Here is a 6,672-nt window from a genome sequence, read left to right on the forward strand (position 1 = left end):
CCTATCACCTTCATTCCCACCCCCAATCACCTATTGTACTCTATGCTACTTTCTCCCCACCCTCACCCTCCTCTCATTTATCTCTCCACTCTGCAGGCACTCTGCCTGTATTCCTGATGAAGGGCTTTTGCCTGAAACCGTCGATTTTCCTGCTCCTTGGATGCTGTCTGAACTGCTGTGCTATTCTAGCGTCACTCTAATCCAGAATCTACTTTCCAGCATCTGCAGTCATTGTTTTTACCTGGATGGGGTGGGAAAGAAGGCGTATGACTTGCTTGCCTTTAATAGTCAGGGGAATGGAGTACAAGAGTCAAAATGTCATGTTGCAGCTTTATCGGACTTTGGTTAGGCCACACTTGGTGTATTGTGTTCAATTCTGGTTGCCACATTACAAGAAGGATGTGGCGGCTTTGGAGTGGGTGCAGAAGAGGTTTACCAGGATACTGCCTGGATTAGAGGGTATGAGCTATAAGGAGAGACTAGAAAAACTCGGATTTTTTTCTTTGGAGCAGCGGAGGCTGAGGGGAGACTTGAAAGAAGTCTATACAATTATGAGATGCATAGATAAGGTAGTCGGTCAGAATCCTTTTTCCTGAGGTGAGATGTCTAACACTACGGGGCATGTATTTAAGGTGAGAGGAGGAAAGTTCTAAAGATACATGAGGGACAAGTTGTTTACATGCAGAATGATAGGAATCTGGCACTGCCAGGGATGGTGGTGGAGACAGACACAACAGGAGCATTTAGGGGACTTTTGGATAAATGCATGAATACACAAGGAAAGGAAGGACATGGATCAAGAACAGGCAGAAGGGATTAGTTTAGTTTGGCCTCATGTTTGGCACAATGTCTTGGGTCGAAGGGACTGTTCTTGTACAGTTCTGTCCTATCTTCTATCCTTTCTTAGATATAGTGCCCAAAACTGCTCTCAATATTCCAAAAGCATTCAGACCAGAGTCTTATACAGCATCAGCAGTGCATCTCTGCTCTTGTATTCTAGCCCTATCGAACTGAATAGTTGTATTACATTTACCTTCTTAACTGCCAGCTGAACTTTCACATTGATCTTATTGGAATCCTGAACTGGGATTCGCAAGACTTGTTGTGCTTCAGATTTCTGAAGCCTTTCTCCATCCAAAATATAGTCTTTTCCTCTATTCTTCCTACCAAAGTGGTTAACCTCACACATTCCTACATTGTATTCCATTTGTCATTTCTTTGCCCACTCTTCTAGTCTGTCCAAATCCTTCTACAGCCCACCCGCTTCATCAAGACGACCTGTCCATCCGTCCACCCGTCTTTGTGTCACCTGCAAACTTAGAAACAATGCTCTCAGTTCCTTCATCCAGATCGTTAATGTATAACATGAATAATTGTGATTCCCAACATTGACTCCTGCAGAATGCAACTAGTCATAGGCTGCCATCTTAAAAAGACCCCTTTCTCCCTATGCTCTGCCTTCTGGCAGTCAGCCAATCCTCTACCCGTGCCAGTACCTTGCCCCTAACACCATGGCTCCTATCTCATTTATCAGCCTCCTGTGCAGTACGTTGTCAAAGGTCCTCTGGAAATCCAATTAGATCAGGCCGACTGGCTCTTCGTTGTCCAACTTGTGCACTATCACCTCAAAGAAATTGAACAGATTTGTCAGTTATGACCTCTCCTTGACAAAGCTGTACTGACTCAGTCCTATTTTACTATGCATTTTCAAGTACATCGTAATCTAATCCTTCCTAACAAAACCTTCCAAAACAATTACTTCCTTGACCGAGCTTTAATCAGCTCTCCGATATCTCCTAGTTCAGGGTCCATTTGTTTCTGATCTAGCTTTTTCAAAACAATGTGGCACGCTGATTCAAACTTGATGCATGAATGAATGCAGGTTTGGTGTCTGCCCTAATATTTACGTAAGTCATCCAAATAAGTCATTAAGGTCATTCATTTCGTACCTTCAGTGATGACTACCCTAATGACGGATTGGGAAGATTTTCTTTTTGATGTATATGATACATTAAGTTTCATGGCTTCATGTCCAGACCTGATTCAGGAAAGTACAGCTTTACTTAACACATACCATTGTTGTACCATTATCCAAAACAGCACTAGTTTTCGAGAATAAAGTATCACAACAGTAAGTTGTATGCAATCAGAACTTTTCCTTTTTATTGTCTTCAATTCATCCAAGCACCTTCATTAATAAAAGCAACTGCACTACTTTCTGAAGTTTTCATACTTAGTGGCTGACAGAAGATTCTTTTTGCTCAGAAGGGAGCATGACCTTCAGGAAATGTCTGTATCACTCTTGCAAACCCACACAAAAGGATGACACATCTGCAGTGGCTTAGGGCAGGACGGTGGCTCAGTGGTTAGCATTGCTGCTTCACAGCGCCAGGGATGTGGGTTTGTTTCCACCCTCGGGTGATTGTCTGTGTGGAGTTTCCTCCGGGTGCTCCGCTTTCCTCCCAAAGATGCACAAGTTTGGTGGATTAGTCATGCTAAGTTACGCATAGTGCCCTGGGACCAAACGTTAGATAGATTACCCATGGGAACGGCAGGCGTATAGACTGGGGGGTGGGAGGGGTGTGTGAATCTGGGTGGGATGTTCTTCAGAAGGTCAGTGTGGACTCCTTCCACAGTGTGATCTGCTTCCACACTGTAGAACTTCTATGATTCTAATTGCTAACCTTATGTTGTCAACGTATTATACAGTGAGTTCAGGATTTTAACCTTTGACAGCTAGCGAGGCACCTTGTCCATCTACACGCTGTCAAACCCTGTAAGCATTTTGAAATTTCAATGATATCACCTCTCACTCTTTGTATCTCTAGAGCAGACTCCCAGACATATTCCTTCTACCACGCCATTCCAAATCTTGAAACATGTTGCGACTTCCTTCGTGACAACTGAGAGTGTGTGACAGCTGTACAGCTGTTATAACTTGGTCAGAGTTCCAGTACAACCACCTCTGCTTCAGAGTATGTGACACCAAAATTCCAGCTTGCAATGTCAGTCTCAGTCCCAACGCACACTTTGAGCTGTTGTAGAGAACACAGAAAGGACTTTCTAGTATGGAGCTTCTGCATTTTCTAGAAGGAAAGTAAAACACTGGGTCTGAAATAAAGTCAGCAAGTGCCTTCTTTTTTTCATTCTTAGTTCTCGACTGTTTAACATCTACTTCATGAAAAACCTGTAGCTTTCTATTTGCAAAACCACTCTTTCACATGGCTTATGTCAACATGCTTTTCTCTTGAGTTTATTCTCTCCCAAGAATATATTAGGAACTTGTCAAGCTGTTTCTCACACGTGGTGCTGTGTGGCAGCCATTTTAGACAAAATTTGATCCCTCAATCAGCAATGTGAGAGGCAGATTGTTCATCAGAGTTTTGGTGAGGGGAAGTTGCTGGCTGGAATAACACATCACGTTTCCGATCCTCATGTAAACAACAGACAGTAGAATCTTGGCCATTCCATGCTGTTTCACTGTGCAAAACATAGATTATTTCTTCAAGTTTTGGATAAACACCTGTGATGTAATTGAATTTGAGAGTGTACCCACTGATTCAAACAGATACAGGGTTCTGAAGAATGGCCCAAAATGTTGTCTCTGCTTTCTCTCCACAAATGCTGCCAGACCTGTTAAGTTTCTCCAGCAGCTTTCTGTTTTTGTTTCAGATTTCCAGTTCTTTGTGCTTTTTCGTTGAGATATAAACCAGTCCTTGAGGAGAAAGTGAGGGCTGCAGATGCTGGAGATCAGAGCTGAAAATGTGTTGCTGGTGAAGCGCAGCAGGTCAGGCAGCATCCAAGGAGCAGGAGAATCGATGTTTCAGGCAAGGGCTTATGCCCGAAACGTCGATTCTCCTGTTCCTTGGATGCTGCCTGACCTGTTGCGCTTTTCCAGCAACACATTTTCAGCATAAACCAGTCCTTGTTAGAATATCAGGTGGAATTAGGACAATCAGGACAGTTCATAGAATGTATTTGGATCTGCTAACTGGCTTGTATAATCTGAGCTATATTACTAGCAGATACACCATTTACTTCCAAACACTCAGAGTGCAGCCAGATATTTCGATAGGTTTGATCAGAATGGTTTTCGGGTAAAGACCTTCAGGCTTATTTTCACTGAACAACACAAAGACAGAAGATATTACCAGTTCTTGAATTAAATGTTATTTGTTCACCTTGAACAGCTCCTTTCATCTCCCTATGGGAGTCTTTCGTGTTTTACTGAACACAATCTGTACCATCCAGGATGAAGTTGTCCAAATAATACAACCGAATACAGCCCCGCCTTTCTTATTTTGAGAGATTGCTACCTGCCTGATGAATTTGAAAACCCACTCTGGCTACAATCTGTGAAATTGTAGCTCCAATATTTACAAACGGGCGGTCGAGTTGCGGGGAAAGGGGTCTTAGAGGATGGGGGAGTGAGGGAGGAGATGAGGACACAGGCTGAAGGAATTCTGAAGAGGGGAAGGAAGGTGTGGGGGGGAGGGTGTGTGTGTGGAGGATGGGAGAGTGTGGGTAATGGCAGGGCACTGGGGGCAGGGAAGGTGAGGGGATGAGATGCTCAGAGTGGAGAAAACTGTATAAAAGCAGTCATACTTTGAATGCACTGGGTCGTACAGGAACTTCATTTTCAAATAATGTTACTTAAGTGGCATGGTGGCTCAGTGGTTAGCACTGCTGCCTCATAGCACCAGGGACGCGGGTTTGATTCCAGCCTCGGGCAACTATCTGTGTGGAGTTTGCACATTCTCCATGTGTCTGCGTGGATTTCCTCCCACATTCCAAAGATGTGTGGGTTAGGTGAATTGGCCGTGCTAAATTGCTCATGATGTTCAGGGATGTGTAGGTTAGGTGCATTAGTCAGGGGGAAATGTAAAGTAACAGGGTAGGGGAATGGGTCTGGGTGGGATATTCTTTGGACGGTCCGTGTGGGTTTATTGGGCCAAATGGCCTGCTTCCACACTGTAGGGATTCTATGAAAATATGTGTGATACGCAGGTGTTTTTTTTTGGTGGAATGGTGTGGGGGTGGAAGGGTTCAGATGGGGAGAGCTCATTGTCATATTTTTTATCTATTTCTCACTTGGCAGCAGCCAAATCAACAGCCTGAATAGCAGGGGTGGGAGAGAGAGGACCTGTGGCCAGGGAACCAATAAGACAGAATGTGACAAGTGGACTGGAGGAGGGGTAGGGGCTGTGAGTTTGAACAGAGAAGGAGCGGTCAATAATAGGGGAGGGCGGATTAAACTCCTTTGAAGAAACTGGGGGAGGCATGCCTGCTACTGATGACCCACAGGGGGCAGCACTGGGAAAAATTATCACTCTGGAGATCCTGAAGCTTCTGATTCGCTTTCCATCATGTCTCCTGACCGCTGAGGATCTAATGCAGTAACAGTGAACCTTTAATCCGGTACTCTCATTACCCTGTCAGAGTCTGATTTAAATACGTTAATGAATCTTCTCCACGATGCATCACCACTTGCTACCATCTAACTTCTACCCTGTTCCTCGATATTTGATTTGATTTGATTTACTATTGTCACATGTACTCAGATACATTGAAAAGTATTGTCTTGTGTGCTATCCAGGCAAACCTTACCTTACGTAAGTACATCAGAGTAATAGAACTGAATGCGGAATACAGTATCACAGCCAAGAGAGGGTGCAGAGAAAGATCAACTCTAATGTATGAGAGGTCCATTCATAAGTCTGATAACAGCAGGGAAGAAGCTGTTATAGAGTCATAAAGTCATACAGCATGGAAAATACCTGTCCATGCCGACCATAATCCCAAACTAAACTTGTCCCACCTGCCTGCTTCTGCCCATATCCCTCCAAACCTTTCCTATTCATGTATCCATCCAAATGTCTCTTATATGTCTCTACATCCACCTCAGGAAGTTCAAACCCTCTCTGTGTAAGAACTTTGCCTCTTATGTCTTATTTAAATCTCTTTCCTCTCACCTTAAAACTGTGCCCCCTCGTCATTGTTGAATCGATTGGTATGTATCTTCAATGCCTGATGGAAGAGGGTGGAAGAGAGCATAACCAAGATGGGAGGGGTCTTTAATCTGTTGGCTACATTCCAGGCAATAGGAAGTGTAGACAGAGTCAATGGAAGGAAGGCTGGTTTGTCTGATAGACTGGGCTGTGTTCACAACTCTCTATAATTTCTTGTGGTCTTGGCAGAGCAGTTGCCATACCAAGCTGTGATGCAGCTGGCTAGGATGTTTTCTAGGTTGCACCTATAAAAGTTGGAAACAGTCATTTAACTTGATTTACTATTGTTGTCATGTGCAGCAAGGTACATATTCCCCCCATTAAAATGGCTGAGGGTGCATGTGAGTCGCAGTGGGGACATGATTTCTGTATTTAACCGTCTTATCGCAACCTCCCCTGCAGTGCCTCTGCTGCAGCCTCAGAACCATCTTCGCAGGCCCTCACTTGACATCTTCTATCACAAACCCTCTCTCTGATTCCTCTCCCCTGGATAATCACCCCAATACCTCTTCACTGACCATCTCCTCAGAACCATTCTCCCCACACTCTCACACACACTCACCCTCCCCACACTTTCACACGCACTCACCCTCCCCCACACTTTCACACGCACTCATCCTCCCCACAATCTCACACACACTCACCCTCCCCCACACTTTCACAC

Source organism: Chiloscyllium plagiosum, chromosome 7, assembly GCF_004010195.1.
Source record: "Chiloscyllium plagiosum isolate BGI_BamShark_2017 chromosome 7, ASM401019v2, whole genome shotgun sequence".
NCBI lineage: Eukaryota > Metazoa > Chordata > Chondrichthyes > Orectolobiformes > Hemiscylliidae > Chiloscyllium > Chiloscyllium plagiosum.